Consider the following 18,503-nt stretch of genomic DNA (forward strand, 5'->3'; position numbering starts at 1 on the left):
GAAGGTGGTCATTAAGAAACTTAAAAAGACAACTTCATACATTGACCAAAAAAAAAAAAATACACGCACACACGCAAACATAAAGTCTTACAATTTCCTTCTATGAATTTTCTTATTTTAAAATCGTTACTTGACTTTCTCATTATCATTTTGCAAGCTACATCTCTTCAAAAGTTTAGTTAAATAAAATTTTTCTTAGACTTTTTCTTTTTATTTGTAAGGACCTAATATATTATTAAGGGGACATAAGTTCAATGACAAAATTTGACTACAAACTTAGTGGTAGCCTAAGGCCATAACTCTCACTAAATAAATTAACATTGCTACATATTTTAAAAATCTAACCGTTGAATTGCACGTTCTCTATATTCTTAAAACACATGTCAAACTTTGTGCCAATCGGATGTTATTTACTATTCGATCCTTAAAAAAAATTTATGTATAATTTTAGACTACAAAGATTAGAAATTTAAACATTTGATTGGCTATATAGCTATTGATCTTTGATATTCTTGAAATTTTGCAAGTATGAAAGATATAAGAGGAAAATGTAATTAAATGGTAGATTTGTTAAAATTAACATCCAATAAAAAATATTGAATGGAGTTGTAGCTTTAGTCTACAATTAAGCTTGTTGTCAATTTTTGTCCAAAATTTAATTATGTTAGGTCTAAATAAATTTAGGGTGGTCGCAAAGTTTTTTTAAATATAAAAAATCTATACATAATATATATATATATATATATTTCCAGATCAAGGTGGTCCTGTGACCACCCTAAACTCTATGTAGAGCCGCCCTTGTCTATTCTTTCCCACTTAAACTTCCAATTGAATGAAGCAAATGAGCATTCTAAAATTATTATTTTTATTTATTTCCATTCCACTTTTTTCCTTCTTTCCAAACAAGCTATAGGGATTATTAGCCCTAATAGAGTCTCACATAAGTTGTTATCAATTTCTTTTTCAATGAATTGCTAACATGGCTACATATATGTTTGTCTACATGGCAAAAAAGAATGTTTTATTTAGAGCATTAGACACGTCAGTATTTTTCATCTACAATTTTACAATAATAATTATTTTGACATAATATTAAAAAGTTAAAGACCAAGTTAACAAGCATCATAAAAATTAAAGATCATTGTTCAGTATTATCATGTATCATAATCTTAATTTATTGCATGACCCGAAAAAGTTCTTATTTTAATTGATAGGTCGTCCTTTTGGACCAACTAACAAAACCGGAAAAGTGACCTTTTTTGCCAAGTGTCATGATTAAATCCTCTAAATAATATAGTGACACGTGGCCCCCAATAGGAAAAAAAAATATAAATGTACCAGAGGCCTATGGTTGTGCCACATGGTTGTATGTTTTCTACGTGGAAGAAGCAAGGTCCCATGCATTGGACCCAATTGATACTGTTTTACTGTTTTGCCCTTTTAGCTTAGTACACAAGGACATTTTGGCATTTTACCCTTAATTTTTAAAAAATTGGCAATATGCCCCTGTTTGCAAACTATATAGGAGCGTGCCCCTGTTTCGATACTCGATTACCCTAAAATCGAGTTCAATTAAATACTCGATTTGTAGAAAATCAAGTTATGCCCGATCAAACTTAAAAAAAAAAAATAAAAAAATTGCATGGAACTCGAGTTTCAGGAAATTGAGTTCCATGCAAAATTTTTTTTATAAGTGTGATCGCCCCCATATTCAGGGAGCCTTATAGTTGCGTTTTTAAGCCTTATAGTGACGTTTTAAAGCCCTATAGCGGCGTTTTCCTACAATTTTTTTTATAAGTATGGTTGCCCCGTTCAGGGAGCCCTATAGTGGCTTTTTTAAGCCCTATAATGACGTTTTAAAGCCTTATAGCGGTATTTTCCTACAAAAAAATTTTATAGGTGTGGTCGCCTGGTTCAGGGAGCCTTGTAGTGGCGTTTTAAAGCCCTATAGTGACGTTTTAAAGCCCTATAGCGGTGTTTTCCCGCAAAAAAAATTTATAGGTGTGGTCGCCTGGTTCAGGGAGCCCTATAGTGGCGTTTTTAAGCCCTATAGTGGCGTTTTTAAGCCCTATAGTGACATTTTAAAGCCCTATAACGGCATTTTCCTGCAAATTTTTTATAAGTCCCCATACCAGGTTCAAGGAGCCCTATAGTGGTGTTTTTAAGCCCTATAGTGACGTTTTAAAGCCTTATAGCGACGTTTTGGAATTGACTTCCCTAAAATCGAGTTTCATGCATTTTTTTTTTTTTTTTTATAGTTTTATCGGGCATAACTCGATTTTCTACGAATCGAGTATTTCATTAAAACTCGATTTTCTACGAATTGAGTATTTCATTGAAACTCGATTTTAAGGTAATCGAGTATCGAAATAGGGGCATATCCCTATATAGTTTCGAAATAGGAACATATTGCTAAATTTTTTAAAAATTAAGGGTAAAAGACTAGAATCTCCTAGTACACAAGTTAGCTTTGTTTGACAAGAAAAACATTGACATGCCATGACATGAGAGACATCTATGGGAGTGCCACGTGTTGCAAGAGTGGGTCTAGGACTCTCTAGGTGCCTGTACTTCATGGAAGTTTCGTGTGCAGTAATTAGAGGATGTTGTTGGTAACATGGTAGGCCATGGTCAGCTATGGTCAAAACTACCATATATTACACTAGTTCTTAGTTTTAAGAATTGGGTATGAATGTGGCCTAAAAAAAAATAAAAATAAAAATAAAATTGGGTATGAATGACTAACATGAATTTTAATAAAAAAAAAAACCAATGATTATGATAAAATTCCACAACTCTTAAATAATATATATGATTGATTCAATAGGTCATGACTTAGAATAAATGAAATCAAGATACTTGTTCGAATATGGATAATTTGGATTCATTTTGAAAAAGAATCTTAAGCATTCACAATTTTCATTGTTTTCATCACTTCATATTAATGGTTAAGAACTAAATTTTATAATTAAGCTCCTAATGAAATTGAAATAAACATTAGATTTTTTCACTAGTGTTGACTTTTGGAAAATTGTGACTTGACTTTTGAAATTAGAGAAGGGTTCTTGAAATATTTATTTTTTTGCTCCTTACCTGGCGAATCCCGGGGGGGGGGGGGGGGGGGGGTCTGGTCAACTAGGGGGCTCTTGAAATATTTAGTTTAATTTAAAAATTATATTATGAAATAGTTATAAATTAATGGTCAAATACTATTTATGTTAGATGACTCACTTCTCTAATTAATATAAGAACATACTTGTTTTATTTTACATACTCACTTTTCAGAACACCCTACATCAAATTATCTATTTTACACTTCATTTCATTTCTTTTTTTTTTTTCTTTTTTTTTTTTTGAAAAAGTTTTAACCTATAGTATTCGCTTCTTATGATAACTCTTTATCATTGGACCAAAACATGAATCGGTTTTTAATGTAGGCAGGGATTGAATCTTAGATTTCTTACTCAACTATCAAAGACTTTACCAGTTGAGCTAATTAGAACCCACTTATACTACATTTCATTATAATATAAATTTTTTTTTTAAATTTCTCTTTCTTCACTCATAACAATCATCATCCACTCTCTTCTATTGTCCTCAAGATACATAAAGAAATAATAAAAATACTAAATGCAAAATGAATTGTATTAGTGCAAAATGAATTGAATAAAATGTGATATTTTTTCTATTATACAAGCACTAATGCGAGTGCTATAATACTGCAAAATAAAAATTGAGATAAAGCTCCATTACAAGAAACTTTTGTTTTTGTTATTTTGGCAAGGCAACTTCGCAATCACATATAGCAACAATTTTGTTAAAATTGTCTTTAATTCCTATCATATTGAAAAATAACTATATATCAAGTATTATAGCCATGAACGAGATTCTAGATAACTCAACTAATAAAAAATTGTTGTCATCAAATAAGAGATTTGATACACAAAAATATTAATTGGCATCTTAATGTAATAATAAAGAATAATTACCATGAATTGAAATTCTTTCTTATTTATTTAAAAAAAAAAAATTATAGCCACAAAAGGCACTAGAGATGTCATAAAAATCTAAACTAAGAATAGGTTGAAATCACCAACTTTGGAGTCTATCAAAATTGATCTAATTAATTCATGACATGACTTTTATAACATAATTTGCTAGTGCATCACATGGATTAGTGATTTATTAACCAAATAAATATGATGAGAAGTAAGAACTACACTTTTTCTAGGACCCACTACATATAGACTTTGCTGATATGGCATGAGAATTGGAAAAGTATGTCCACAATATTTTCACAACAAATCCTAAGTGATAAGTTGTTATAGGTAGGCAAAAAAGTAATTTAAGTAGTAGATTTAAATTAGAACCAATAACAACTTACCATTTACGATTTATTGTGAAAATATTGCGAAAATGATATGGATGTAGAACTCCTAAAAATGTAAATCACAAAACCTGGAGAAATTATACAGTACTCATGGTGGATCACGTCTTTTGTCCATCATTCCACTAAAAGAGCCTCTCTTGTTTAAAATTGCTGAGTCATTAATCAATTTCTGTTTAAAATTTTTTTCTAATACAGCAATTTTAAATAGGTGAATTACGTCATTTGTCTACCATTAGAACCTTATAATTTCTTTAAAACTTGAGAGGAGTTGAACCCCAGATGGGGCATCATTCATGGATCTGAAAGCTTAGGTTGGAAGTTGAAACCTGAAAAGCTAAATTATTTTCCTTTTTTTTTTTCCTCCTACCATTGTTTTCTTACGGTCACAGTTTTTTCTCTCACAAAAACTCTTATCTGCATAAGCCATCCGAAATAAACTCTCTTTCTCACTTTCTCACTATAAAATATCACATTTCAAATCTCATACAAATCCGCTTGTTTTTTGGGTTTTAATCTTAATAGTTACCAGGCATCTCTCTCTCTCTCTTTAATGGTTGTTTAGAAAATGAAGTGAGAAAAAGAAAATATGAACTAGGAACTGATTTTTGTTTCTGTTTATTCTCCATGAAATGAAACCAAATCAAATTGAACTAAGCAATACTCTTTTTTTTTTGTTTTTTTTTTTTTTTTTTTTTTTTTGTTTTTTTGTTTCTGTTTGTCTGTGTCAGAAAAGAGTACTGGGTTTTCATTAAAATTTTTAGTTATTTCTATCAAGTTAATCACTTTATGTGCCAATCATACGTGGGTTATGAGTATGAGTTATTTAATCAAATGGGGTGTTTCATTTTTTTTGTAATTTTGAGGATTTCATTGTACCTAAAAAAATTAAGCATGGGTGGCTTCTATTTTGGATGATTTTGGGTCACATTATGTGACTAGGATTGATTTGAAAATGTTGCTAATAATGGCTTGGTATGTTTTTCGGGATAAAGTTTTAAATTTTCGATAATAATATTCCTTTCTTTTCTTTTTTGTGATTACAGATTGCTTGCTTGGGATTTTTAAGTTCAGGGTATGTGGTTTTCTTTTTTTAAATTTGAGCTAGTTCTATTAAAGTTGATCACTTTATATGGCAATTGTATGCAGGTTAATGAGTTTGATTTATTTGATCAAATGGGCTATTTTATTTTGTTGTAATTTTGAGTTTTCATTGTACTTAAGAAGATTGGCATTGATTACTTCCACTTTTGGATGATTCTGAGTCACATTATGTGACTAAGATTGGTTTGAAAATGTTGCTGATAAAATGTTGGTATGTTATTGGGGATAAAGTTTAAAATTTCATTGATGGTATTTTCTCTCCCTGAAATTGAGTCCATTTTTTTGAGGCTTTTGCTACTGGAATAAGCATTAAGTTATGTTTTTATATTAAGGTATATTTTTATACTTTTTTGGTATCATTTTGTTATTTATCGTTGGAGCATTTTTTGTTAAGGTAGAAGTGGAAATGTGGAATTAATTTATGATTGTGTATGAAATTTGTGAGGAATTTCTTAGTGACTTCTCCACTATACACTACAAAACGCGGGGGCAATAGGCCGCATTTTTTTGTGTTGTGTTTAAAAAAACGCGGCCCCAGACGGACTAAAGCCGCGTTTTTAAAAAACGCGACTTAATGAATAAACAAGAGCCGTGTTTTAAACGTGAGGCCATAGATTAGTCCTGAAGCCACTTTTTTTCATCTGTAGCTGCATTTTTAAGGGTGGACCTATGGCCGCGTTTTTTAAAAGTAAAAAAACACGGCCATAGGACCTTTATATTTAAATTTTTTGGCAAACCAAAATTTTTTTTTTCCTTAACTGTGGCCACATTAAAAAAATGTGGCTCTAGCCCTCCTAAAGCCGCGTTTTATAGACGCAGCTTTAAATTTGGTCTGAAGCCGCGTGTATAAACGCGGCTTTAAATTTGTTCTGAAGCCGCGTTTTAGAAACGCGACTTTAGTTTGGGATGGGGCCGCATTTAATAAACACAGCCTCAGAATTTGCCTATAGTCGCAGGTTAAAATTATGGCTTTAGGCTTTGTATATATAGGATTTGGTAAGACTTTTTCAACCCCAGCTAGCTTTACCCACATCAGCCTCCATCAATCTCTCAAGAGCCCGATCTCGAACCTCCTCACCCTCCAAGCCTAGCCTCCTCAATCTCTCCGATCTCAAGCCCTCACCTTCAACCTCCATCTCTGATCTCAACCCTCGCCCTCCAAGCATCCATCTCCGATCTCAACCTTGACCCTCACCCTCCATCTCTCTGATCTGAAGCCCTCACACTCCACTGTCGTCGCATAGGCAAAGTCTGTGTCTCGTCTCTCTCTCTCTCTCTCTCTCTCTCTCTCTCTCTCTCTCTCTCTCTCTCTCTCTCTCTCTCTCTGTGAAATCAGAAAAAGCTGAGAGAGACTCAAATCCGATTCTGCAAGGTACGATGGCTGACCTCAACTGTCATTTTCATTTTCCACGAATATTTTTTTTGTATAATATACCCATGGCTGACCTCAACTCTTTCGCTTGCATATGGGTCTGTCATTATGTTAATCTCTTGGGTCACAAGGATTGCTGAGGACTGAGTTTGAGTTTTGGAAGACTTTGTTCCTAGTGAGTTTGAAAAAAGTTTAAAACTGTTTCTTGTTTTTACTTTTACTTCATTGCCTGATTTACTTGATAATTGTACTTTTTTTTTTTTTTTGGGCTTCTTCTCCTTCTAGCACATATTTGCCTATGAGTTTTTTTAGATTCTATACCCATGTATCATTGCTATCATATTGCATTTATTTTTATTTGATCATATCAAATTATCATTATTGCATTATAATATTACATCTTCATTCACACATCGAAAGTGTGCGGAGAGGCAAAATTTATTGTCTTCAACCATGGCACCTTTTATGCCTCTTGTTATTTCTTGCAATATAACCTTTAATTTATCTGCAAGAGAAGCAAAGCATTATTGAAATTTAAAAAGAAAGAGAAAAAAGAAAAAGAAAAAAGAGAGACATTTTATTTGCATTCTAATATTACAAAGTCCTAGCTAGGAACAAAAGGAGGAGTTTTTGATACTATAATGCATTTTCGTATCCGTTTGCCATTTTATCTTTGACAAAGACGATACAAAGTTTGTAAACAGTACATCATTTCTTACTGTTTGAATTCTAGGCAAGAAGTCCTGTGCTGGGCAGAAGTTAACCATGTCATTACCCTAAGATCAAACAATTAATGGAAAACATTTAGGATATTTTCATTGCAGTTTAATTTTGATTTACAGGTTTTGAACACAACATAAAAAAATGCAATTTCCATGACAAGCACCAAGTATAGAAAATTAACCACAAACAATTGAGAAAATATACCTTTTCATCAATAGTCCTAGTTTGATGCTTGTGGTTACCATAATAGAGAGAAACTGATGGGGTTGATATATCCATCCCATGACTTCCAGCATAATAGATATTATTTAATCTTTTAATCTCACAAATTGGAACACCTAGAGAAAAAACACTTGTTAATATCACAAATGTGTTAATTAGTTTTTTTTAAAAATTGTATATTAGATTTAGCTCATTGTTGCACTAATTGTTGTAGTCACTTCACAATTACAAGTTTTTGTGTAGTAGGGGCTGTAAACGTAAGGGTTCAAGTCTCTAGAATGAGGTTTTACACAGATACCGTTTCACTTAGATTAGATTGTAGTAAAATTTCTATCTTATATTAAAAAAAAGAAGAAAAATTGTTATTGCAATTTACCTTATCCCTAGACCATCCAGAGATAATTGAAGTTGGGAAATGTTTACCAACTTTTCTTACCGCAAAACGCATCTGTCAATCAATAGGCACAAAATTTTAGTGTTATAAGATAACATTTTTTTTTGGAGGAACAAATTCATTAATTAAAAAAAAAAAAAAAAACTTGCACATACCATATTAAAATGAAGCTGTCAGTTTGCAAGGTTTTTATAATGTTGTACTTTCCAACATATCACATAATGCAATGGTTGTGTAACTTGTGTTATATCATATATGGGGAGTATTGTTGGAGTAAGAAAAAAAATGATTAAAAAAATAAGACGTTAATAGTCATGATTTAAGTTACTTTTTCTAAATTATTAGAAGTGGATGTTATACATTGAAACTAGCTCTAACAAAAAAAGCTATTTATTTCTATATGGTATAGGCATGTAATTCTATAGCACAATGCTTAACCAACAAAGTAAGAAAAAAAAAATGTTCAAATCATAGTAATAGGCATATATTTCTAATGTTTTGGTTTTAGTCAAATGAATTCCAAACGATACATGAACTAGTTAAAAAATAAAAATAAAAATAAAAAATAAATAGGCAATTTAGTTCTTCCACGTCTCTCTCTCTGTAAATCTCTTTTATTTTTTTTATTATTATCGATGTTTAATTTTAATTAATTTATTTATTTTAATTAATGCGAACTTAACCGACTCATATATATTCTTTTCTTTTCTTTTTTTGTTAGTTCTTTCATCGCTTTCACTTCTTCACATCTAAATCTCACAGCCAACACCACACAGGTTTTCATCTCTCTCTCTCTTTGATAAAGCCTATGTTTGTTTATTTGATTTTCTTGTTGTTAGTTTTCAGGGAAAATTATTTTTATTTTTCCTAGAAAGAGTGGTGTTGTGATTGGCTGATTGCAATTGCATGCCTGGTGAATTGTATATATTTATTTATTTTTCATGATGTTTATGCATTATGTGAATTAAATATTCATTTTATTATTGTATTCCTGTTTTCTGTTAACGATAATGGACCTTGTCAAAAGGAGCAATTTGATGGAAATGTTAAAATAATATAAAGACTAAAAATGGTAAAATTAAACCTTAAAAAAAAAAAAAATGACAATCCTTGCAGTCAGATTCTGTCCCAGTGTTTAGTATAATTTGGTAGAGAGGCACTTCTTTTTTTGGTAAATGTGGTAGAAAGGTACTTCAGTACTTTCACAAACCACCTGAAAATAATTTGAGTCTCCTGGATAAGTGTATATATGGTCCCTAGGGCTGGGACCCCAACACCTAGATTAGAAAGGCACATGGCATGGGGGTAGGATTCCAATTCCTAAAAGAATCTGATTGTTTATTCAATATTTCAGTGTGTCGGTTCAGTTCTCCTCCTTAAACTCTACAATTTTCCCCGAGGAAAATAATAGTACTTTAATTTTTATTACAACTTGATAAGTCATGAGTAGTGGAGTAAAATTGGTGGTTTTATATGGGTTCACAATTCCACCACTTATAACTTGTCACGTGAATAAGTTATGACAAAAGTTGTAATCATAATATTACTCTTTCTCCAATGCCACCTAAAAATGTGACTCATCAATTGATAAGTTATAAAATTTTGGGAGTCGACTATGAATTTTCAATATAATAGTATGTGACGATGAATCCATTTATAAAAGAGTAATTAAATTTTATGTTGATGGTCAACTTATTTTAACCCTATTCCTTTTTTTTTTTTTTTGGGGCTTGGGACAGACTATAAGTAAAATATAGAACACTAATTACGAATCCAGGCAAATATATCAATTGTATTTGGGGCATTCCAGATCCATTCTAGATCCTCATGAATTTTTCCCACCCAAAGAGGAGGAGGAGGGGACACCTTTAATTTGTCCCTACCCCGCTTTGTTGCCATGTTCAGATGGTGGTGGGCGTTGGGTTTTGGACTTTGGTGAATGAGGTGGGTTATATAGGAGATGAGTTTGGCTTGAAGGAGAATATTGCATGTGACATGGTGTCAAAATGGCAATGATGGTCTAAAGAGTGATAGTTGTTGATATGGGTATGAGTGGAGTGGGTTTGTCAAGATGGTGAATATTTAAGGGATTTTTTTTTTTTTTTTTTTTTTTTTTGAGAAATGAATATAGAAGGTTGAGAAAGGGTCTTCAGCTGAGAAATTAGATTACCTACAAACACCTTTTATTTTAATCCAAATTTTTAGAAAAAAATTCAAATTTTTTTTAAAATTTTATCTATTTACTTTTTCAAATATTCTTTTTAACATATTTTCTATTTTTTTTACCCCATTTATTATGGTTTCTTCACTATTTCTTTTTTCTTTCCTAACAGTCATATTTTTCAAAAAGTTATGTTTTAGTATAAATAAGGCCATTGCCTCTCTGATTTTCATTACCCAATTTTCTCTTTCATTCACATTATTGTCTTTGTCTCTATGGCTAGTAATTACATATGCAATATGTTTCTTATTGTCTTTGTCTCCAATGATGATTTTAAGATATATGCACTTCTTGTATGGAAAAAGAATGATGGGAAAGTAAGACAACATCACAATCATGTCATGGTTATGTTCAGGGCCACACATTCATCCAATGTGATTTTTTGCAAAGCAATCAATGACTTTTTGTTAACTATTTTGCTGAATAACTAGTGTATCCTTCCAGCTAGGGTGTTTCGGAGGAGGTTTCAAATAACTCATCCTTTTCTTTGTTCTTCATATTTCTTTTTACTTTATTCTCCCGATGATTCCTCTCCATACCCTATCTCAATATAAAGCCATTGGAAAATTGATTAGTTGTAGGACAGAGAAGGTTAAGTTGGAGGACCTCACCATTTGTTCTTGGTTGCAAGTATTTTTTTTTTTTGAGAAACTGGTTTTAAGTATTTGGAGGGCCAATTATAGGGACAAATTGTAGTGGTATGTAACAATGGACCATATTCCAAGACAAATGCACATGGTGTAAGTTCATGTTTCATGCTTTATTTGTGTGCATTGTTCCTTGGTTAGGACATTATTACATTTCAGATCGATCTACCTCAATAAAATCACCCCTCAATCATTATTAGTAAATTATACATAAATTGATAATTCATACAGTAACCATGTTACTTTATTTTCATCTAACAAGCACACAAGCAACAAACATTGTACAATGGTTGTGCAATGAATCGAGCTCATTAATTTTAGAGAGCCATTCTGCATACCCATGGTCTTGGCCTTCTCTCTAAGAACAAATTTTTGTATCTTGCCAGTTGAATTGACTGGCAAATCCCCAAAAACAACACTATGGGGAACCATATACTTTGGCAATCTCTCCCCACAAAACTCAATAATCTCTTCTGGCACACAATTATCACACCCCTCCTTCAACTTCACAAATGCACAAGGCTTATTTAAATTTAATACCCTCCCTAAATTATTGTAATTTTTTAATTAAAAAATTGAACATTGATTGTTGTAAAACAAACACACACAAACTATACAATAGCTAGCAGCTAGCACACGGCACAAAGTCAAAGAATATTAGCAAAATAGAATATTAGCAAAACTGATGGAATCAAATTAACTAAAAAATAATTATCTCTCAAACATAAACTAACCTACATTTCTAATACACTTAAAGGTGCTCTCAGACTAACACATTACACAAACTTTTATGTCAACTTTCACACATATCACATAAGCTTCATTACACCACTCTAGCTATAACCTCCTGATTGTACAGGATTACCACTTTTCTGTATGAATAATTACTTCTTATTACTACTCTTCTAGTCGATGTAGTATTTAAATCCAATAAAAGGAATTTCTAAACTTATCTCCTCATGGATCGGACTTGACAAATTTCAATCTCTAGTTTATAAGGTTGTTTTTTACGAGTAATTCTTACGTACTTTCGGAACATAGTTTCGGAGCACAGAAAATGATGATTCCTCTTCTCACATTCGTAATAGAGTCAACTCATTAAATTCATGGTAGGATTTACCACGAATGTGAGAGAAGGAAGCACAATTTCTCTATACTCCAAAAGAAACTAAGAATTTTCCGTCTTTTACACCCCTTGGTAGAATTGCTCCATTAATTATATCGACAACAAATGATGCAATCAATTGGCTTCGAGCATCCTTGAACAAGAGATATGCAATTTCCAAGCATCCTTAATTGAACTTTTCGATCGCATGATCATAAGTTCAATTCTCCACAAACCTCACACTCTTTCATCTATTAATAACTGTCATTTCTAGTGATTTAGCCAACGCTCATTTGTTTCACCTTTTAATTGTATTGTGCAAATCTTTCAAAGTTTTCTCTCCATTCATTCATTCATTTATTTTGCTGAACCATTAATTTGTGGTCAATTTCGTCTGTGTTCTCTTCTTATATATAATTCTCATTTCCTTCTTATTTTGGCAACCAAAAAAAAAAACCAAATAGAATGTCATCTCTAATTTTTTTTTTTTCTATTAAGGTGTGCAGAGCTCAATCATCTTTCAAGGAAAAGCCAATATCATCAAGCTTCCACATCGCAAGCTTCTCGGTGAGATTCAAATTCCTTAATTCCTTAGTTAATTAATTTTTTTTTTTTAATTTTTTTTTGTAGTGGTGTTTGCAGATTTTTGGTTTTTTTAAATAATTTTTGGGATATTTACGAATAAGGTGACAGTGCTTTTGTTTTAGACTAAAGGGAAAATTGCAATTGTTTTATACTTAGTGAGGTGCAATGTGCCCTTTTTTAAAAATTTGAGGCATGGTACTGAAATCTTTGAACACTCATTTTTTTTTTTGTTTGTATTTGTATTTTTATCTATGTTTTGATAGTTATAGTTGGTTTAAGTAAATACAATTAGTCCTCTGCTTTGCATTCTCAGACTTCTCTTCTCTTTTCTCAATACAGTCACGACACGATTGACCAAAAAAAACAACCATCAGCCATCCTCAACTTTCTCTAATGTTAGATTGGTGACCCAATAGCGCAATTGCACCTTGTCGACCATTGTTAGTGTCAAATCAGCAACCCATCTCATTTCTCAAAGCTCCATCACCGATTTCTCGTCAGTAAACCCAATTCACTGTTTGTTTAAACTCCATCACCCACCTGCCCCTGTTATATTCTTCCTAATGCTTTTGATCCTGTTTCTTTTTTGGTTTTTAGTGCGTTCCATTGAGTACTCTCTCATATCTATCAAGACATGGGGTTTTAATATACCCTGTTAAAAAAATAAATAATAAATAAATTATAAAGTATAAAAGTTTTAATTAAGTACTTAAAGATAACTCCTTACCAATAAATTATGGTCTGGTTTTGACTTTTAATCATTCTTAAATTAAGGTCCAGTAAAATTTGGACTTGTAATCGTTCTTTTTATAATTGTTAATTAGTTATAGTTATAAACTATTATTTATTAGTACTTTATGGTCAATTTATTGTTAGAAATTATCATTTAGTTGTATTGTTCCATTTCTTTTTGAAATTGAATCGTTTGTAGATAAAATGACTACCAAATATCGGATTGGTACTAAATAATTATGCCCTAAAATATATAAAATGTACCTAAAAATATGTATTTATTAGTTATTTAAACATGGCGTCCCCAGTCCTCACCATATCATGTCCTAATTATTTGAGAATTGTTGTGTCACTATGTCTTGTGTCGGTGTCCATGCTTCCTTACATTAAAGTTCAACCAATGAATTAAAAATAATAAAAAATCACCAAAATCGCATCTAATTACTCACAACCAGCCATGGCTCAGTCAATGGAGAAGTAAATAACATCCAAAGCCAGACATTAAAGCCCATTCATCTAGTGTGAAACATACCTTGAGCTCTGCACCAGATGCACCATTCATCTTCTCGGCTATTTTCTTCAGATCAGTCCCACGCATCAAGTTCATTCTTCTTGAATGTATTTTTAAAATATCCAAACGAGACTGCATTTTATACACATAAGTATATGCACCTTGTAGGAATTACATTCATTATTACCATGCAACAAGGAATTCATTTCAGATTAGACGTTATAGGCACCAATTGAAATATTCATAAATTTCACTCCTACATATTGTAACCAATTAAAAATTTATATATTTAAATATATATCTCTTAGGTATATTCAGAAAGAAGGTCAGGAAGAATAAACGCACAAGAAAATGCAATGCTCAAAAGAGAAAACAAGACTACAAGAAACTAAAATTCACTCATACATCAATTAGAGGAATATTCAACTAGAAGGTCAGAAAACTCCATGCTAAAAAGAACTCAAAATTAAATAAGATGTTGCTTTAAAATTAAAATATCAATACTACATGAGTACATGACATGACACAAGAAAACAGACGAGCTGCAAATTGCATCTGATAGAACGTCAATTGCAGGATTAGAAGAACAACATTTCAGCAAATTTAAATTACCCACCAAACATCACATAGCGACCACTTTCCAATCACAAGATAAACTAAGATGTTACAAACTACAGATTAAGATTACTGAGGCGTGCTAAGAATAAGTAAAAAATATCCCCCACAACTGAGAAATTAATATTAACCTTCAGAAGCTAGAAACACTAGAACACATTTAAAAAAAAAAAAAAAAAAAACAAACAAAAACAAAAGCACTTACTATGGAGAATAAGAGCAAATATGTACAAAATTATACACAAAAACAGTACGCTGTTAGTCACAGTGACATGTACCTCCTCATTAGGATTAGGAAATTCAATCTTCCTGTCAATTCGCCCTGGCCTAAGGAGAGCTTGATCCAGAATATCAATCCGATTGGTAGCCATCAAAACCTGTCAAAGATCAAGATATTGTAGGTAGAGGTCACAATAAAGAAAAGTACCAAAAACTAAACAACCCAATCTGCATACTGAAAACACACATGATACCTTTATTTTATTTGATGCTTCAAATCCATCCAGCTGGTTGAGAAGCTCCAGCATAGTCCGCTGCACTTCACTGTCACCATTGCCACTACCAGATTCCATTCAAGCAGATCCAATACTGTCTATTTCATCCATAAATATGATTGATGGAGCATGTTCCCTGCCAAAGAAAAAGAGAGAAGTTGATATCGAAAATGCTTAGTTTAATAGAATTGTAAAACCATAAACATTAATGCATGACAATCTTTCTCCTTTTTTGTATTCAGACTGCTGAATGATCACAGGTAACTCTACAACTGAAACAAATCAAATACAGATGAATATATTTTGTACCACATCACAAATCCAATGAAATTGCAAAGTGGTTCCTTTGTATATTCAAAGGTGCCACTTGGTGAGACATCTAGGCCAGATATATATATAGACATAGAATTTTATTTCATGGTATGAAAAGACTTCAATGCTACTCAGCTAAGCATTAATAGGTAAAAAAATTTCTTTTTCCTTATCCATTTTTCCATAAACAAAGCAAATCCTATTCAGCTACAAAGAAAGCATAAAAAGCAATACAACAAAAGGAGGAACAGGGGAACATGTGAAACACACACACACACACACATATATAACATTATGAAGAAACTGAGCATGTGATTTATTAAGACGATAAAAACAAACCTGGCCATGACAAAAAGTTCCCTAACCATTCTGGAACCTTCTCCAATATACTTCTGAACTAATTCTGAACCAGAAACCCTAATGAAAGTACAATCAGTATGATGAGCCACAGCCCTAGCCAACAATGTTTTCCCTGTACCAGGTGGGCCATATAGCAGGACACCCTATCATGTAGAAAGAGAGAGAGAGTTGGTGAAAACCATAAGCTTCAATGTCTATTAAGTAAAGAAATAAACCTACAAGTTAATGTGGCAACATGATGTTACCTTTGGTTGAGCTATTCCAAGACTCTCAAATAACTCAGGATGTTTAATTGGAAGCTCAATGACCTAAAAAGATAATAACAAATCATGAATAACCATTATATCAATCAACCTCCTAATATGCCTCCCTAATCAAGGAAGTAATATGGAGACTGTTAGGTTCTAAAGTTTAGGATTTTATGTATTTAGAACTCTAATTTGTATTGTTGGCAAACCATGATCAAAACAATGTGTTTAGAAGTGTTTAAAGCTAGCTCAAAGTTTTATGTCAATGTAAAGTTGGAATCGAGTTTAAAGCAGGAAGCACTGTGGCTTTCGGCCTGGCTCGATCGATCGAAGCTTAGGCTCGACCGATCGAAGCTCGGGCAGATCGCTTTTCTGCAGATTCGTCCAACTCAGTCCTATTTGTTTTAAAACGTTTTTAGGGTTTCTTATTTGTCCTAAGTATAAAAGGCAAACCCTAGCCATGTTTTAGTGTTGCTCATATTGCGGTTTGTGTAAATCTCTTGTGAGATCTAGAGGAGCTTTCCTTTACACAAACTTAGGGTTTTCAAGGAGGAGATATTTTCTACACCTTGATGATCAATTCAGTTGCTGCCATTAAAGCTTAAAGACTACACAAGCGGGTGTGCTTGTAGCTGGTGGGAATCCAAGAAAGAAGGAGTCCGTGGATTCGGAGCTTGCATGTGGTCGTGTCAGTAAGTTCTACTGGTTGGTAGCATTAGGAAGTCAAGCAGGGGTGCTTGTAAGTCCTTTTGTATGAACTTCGATTCTTTCAAGATAGTGGATTCAAGTTTACCTTGAGGATAGCTAGGTCAAATCCTCCCCAGGTTTTTACCGATTTGGTTTTCTGGGTGATCATATCATTGTCTTATTTATTTTCCGCTGCTTTGCATGATTTGATCTTTATTATTGTGATAACCTAGACTTGTTTAATTGGACTAAGTAACAACTTGGCTAATTACCTAGGTTTAATCAATTGTTTAAGGGGTCTAAAAACTGTCAGAGACACAATAAGCATTGGAGTTTAGATGCAGAAAGTAAAAGGGTACATGAGGTAAACCTCCTTTATCTCTTTAATTTGCTGGTCAAGACCACCAATCATGTCATATGTGGACTTTGGAACCTTTTCAACTGTCATGAGGTTGACCAATGGATCAATTTTGCTTGGCAAGATTAAATGAAGCACATAACTGTCATTACGGAGAGCAACTCTTGTTGATGGAGTTATCTTGGTGATATCAATATTTTTATCAATGTCAACAACATATTTCCCTTCAGGATGAACCTAGTAAACAAGATGAAACATTAGATAAAAATGTATTCAAACTGTTATCAAACCATCTCTTATTAACAAAAAGGCACTCCTTGTGCATGTAGTAGTCTATTCCCTTGCTAAAATATCATTACTTTTCAAAAAAAGAAATAGTTAAGGTGCAGCTGCAAATTTACAATTGAGTGCATTCATATAGGAATATTACTTACCTTAACTAAAACCTTATTCTTCCCCATTACTTTGACAACTTCACCAACATATGATCTAGGCTCCTGGAGTAGCTGTAATTCTTGTTAATTATATTATATTAAGGACATAGTTTATGTCCAATGCATTAGTGCACTGGGCATATTACTAGGTAGCACCAATAACAACAATAATATTTAAATAAATAAAAATATTAGTTGGGTATGGATTCGATGGGTATAGAGAGAAAATTTAAATAAATAAAAATAAAAACCAAAAAAATAGTAATTTACTAGAAAGAAAAAATTTAATATAATTTTTATGTGCTCAAAATAGCATAGTTTACAGGATGTACTTTAATACTGTACGTCAAAACTACATTGTTTTCAGCTTAGTTGGAATTTAACAACGGCCCTAACAACGAGTATTGACAAAGGGACGCATATCAAAGCGTATTATAATTTTCAGATCCAAAATCTAAATGTTTAAACTTTAAGCTGTAGAGACAAAACAAAATGACCACGTACTTCAAGAGACAGCATGAACAAAACATTTATGTTATATAGGGACGAATTGCTCTAATATATGTCAAATAAAAAATTTATATTTTATATAATCTTATACTAACAATTGAATTACTCTTCAACACCATTCTCTAGGTTAGAGAGTTTCCAAATACAAATTGAATAGCTCTTCTTGTTTTAGCTTACTGAGTTGTTGATCCAGAGTTCAGCATTTCAGCTCCAGTACATGGTTATGCCTCATGAGATAAATATGGCCCTACCTCACAAATCACAATTCACATGTCTGATTCAAAAATAAAAAATAAAAAAAATAAGCATTATCTTACATTATTAGCATCTTGGACTTCATGTTGAATCTCGGTAAAACTAGGGTCAAAGCTTGGGTCCAATGCACTAGAGCACTGGACCCAATCCCAGTCTGTAAAACTATATGCATTTTTAAATTAAGCACTACTAAAATCAAGTGAAAATTAACACAAATCACACATAGG

At 32.3% G+C, this 18,503-nt stretch overlaps 1 pseudogene; it reads right to left on the bottom strand.

The window, feature by feature from the left end:
• Positions 1 to 13,954: 13,954 nt before the first annotated feature.
• Positions 13,955 to 18,140, bottom strand: LOC115980464 (annotated as a pseudogene).
• Between the last annotated feature and the right edge of the window lie 363 nt (positions 18,141 to 18,503).

Source organism: Quercus lobata, chromosome 3 (genome assembly GCF_001633185.2).
Source record: "Quercus lobata isolate SW786 chromosome 3, ValleyOak3.0 Primary Assembly, whole genome shotgun sequence".
Classification (NCBI taxonomy): Eukaryota; Viridiplantae; Streptophyta; class Magnoliopsida; order Fagales; family Fagaceae; genus Quercus; species Quercus lobata.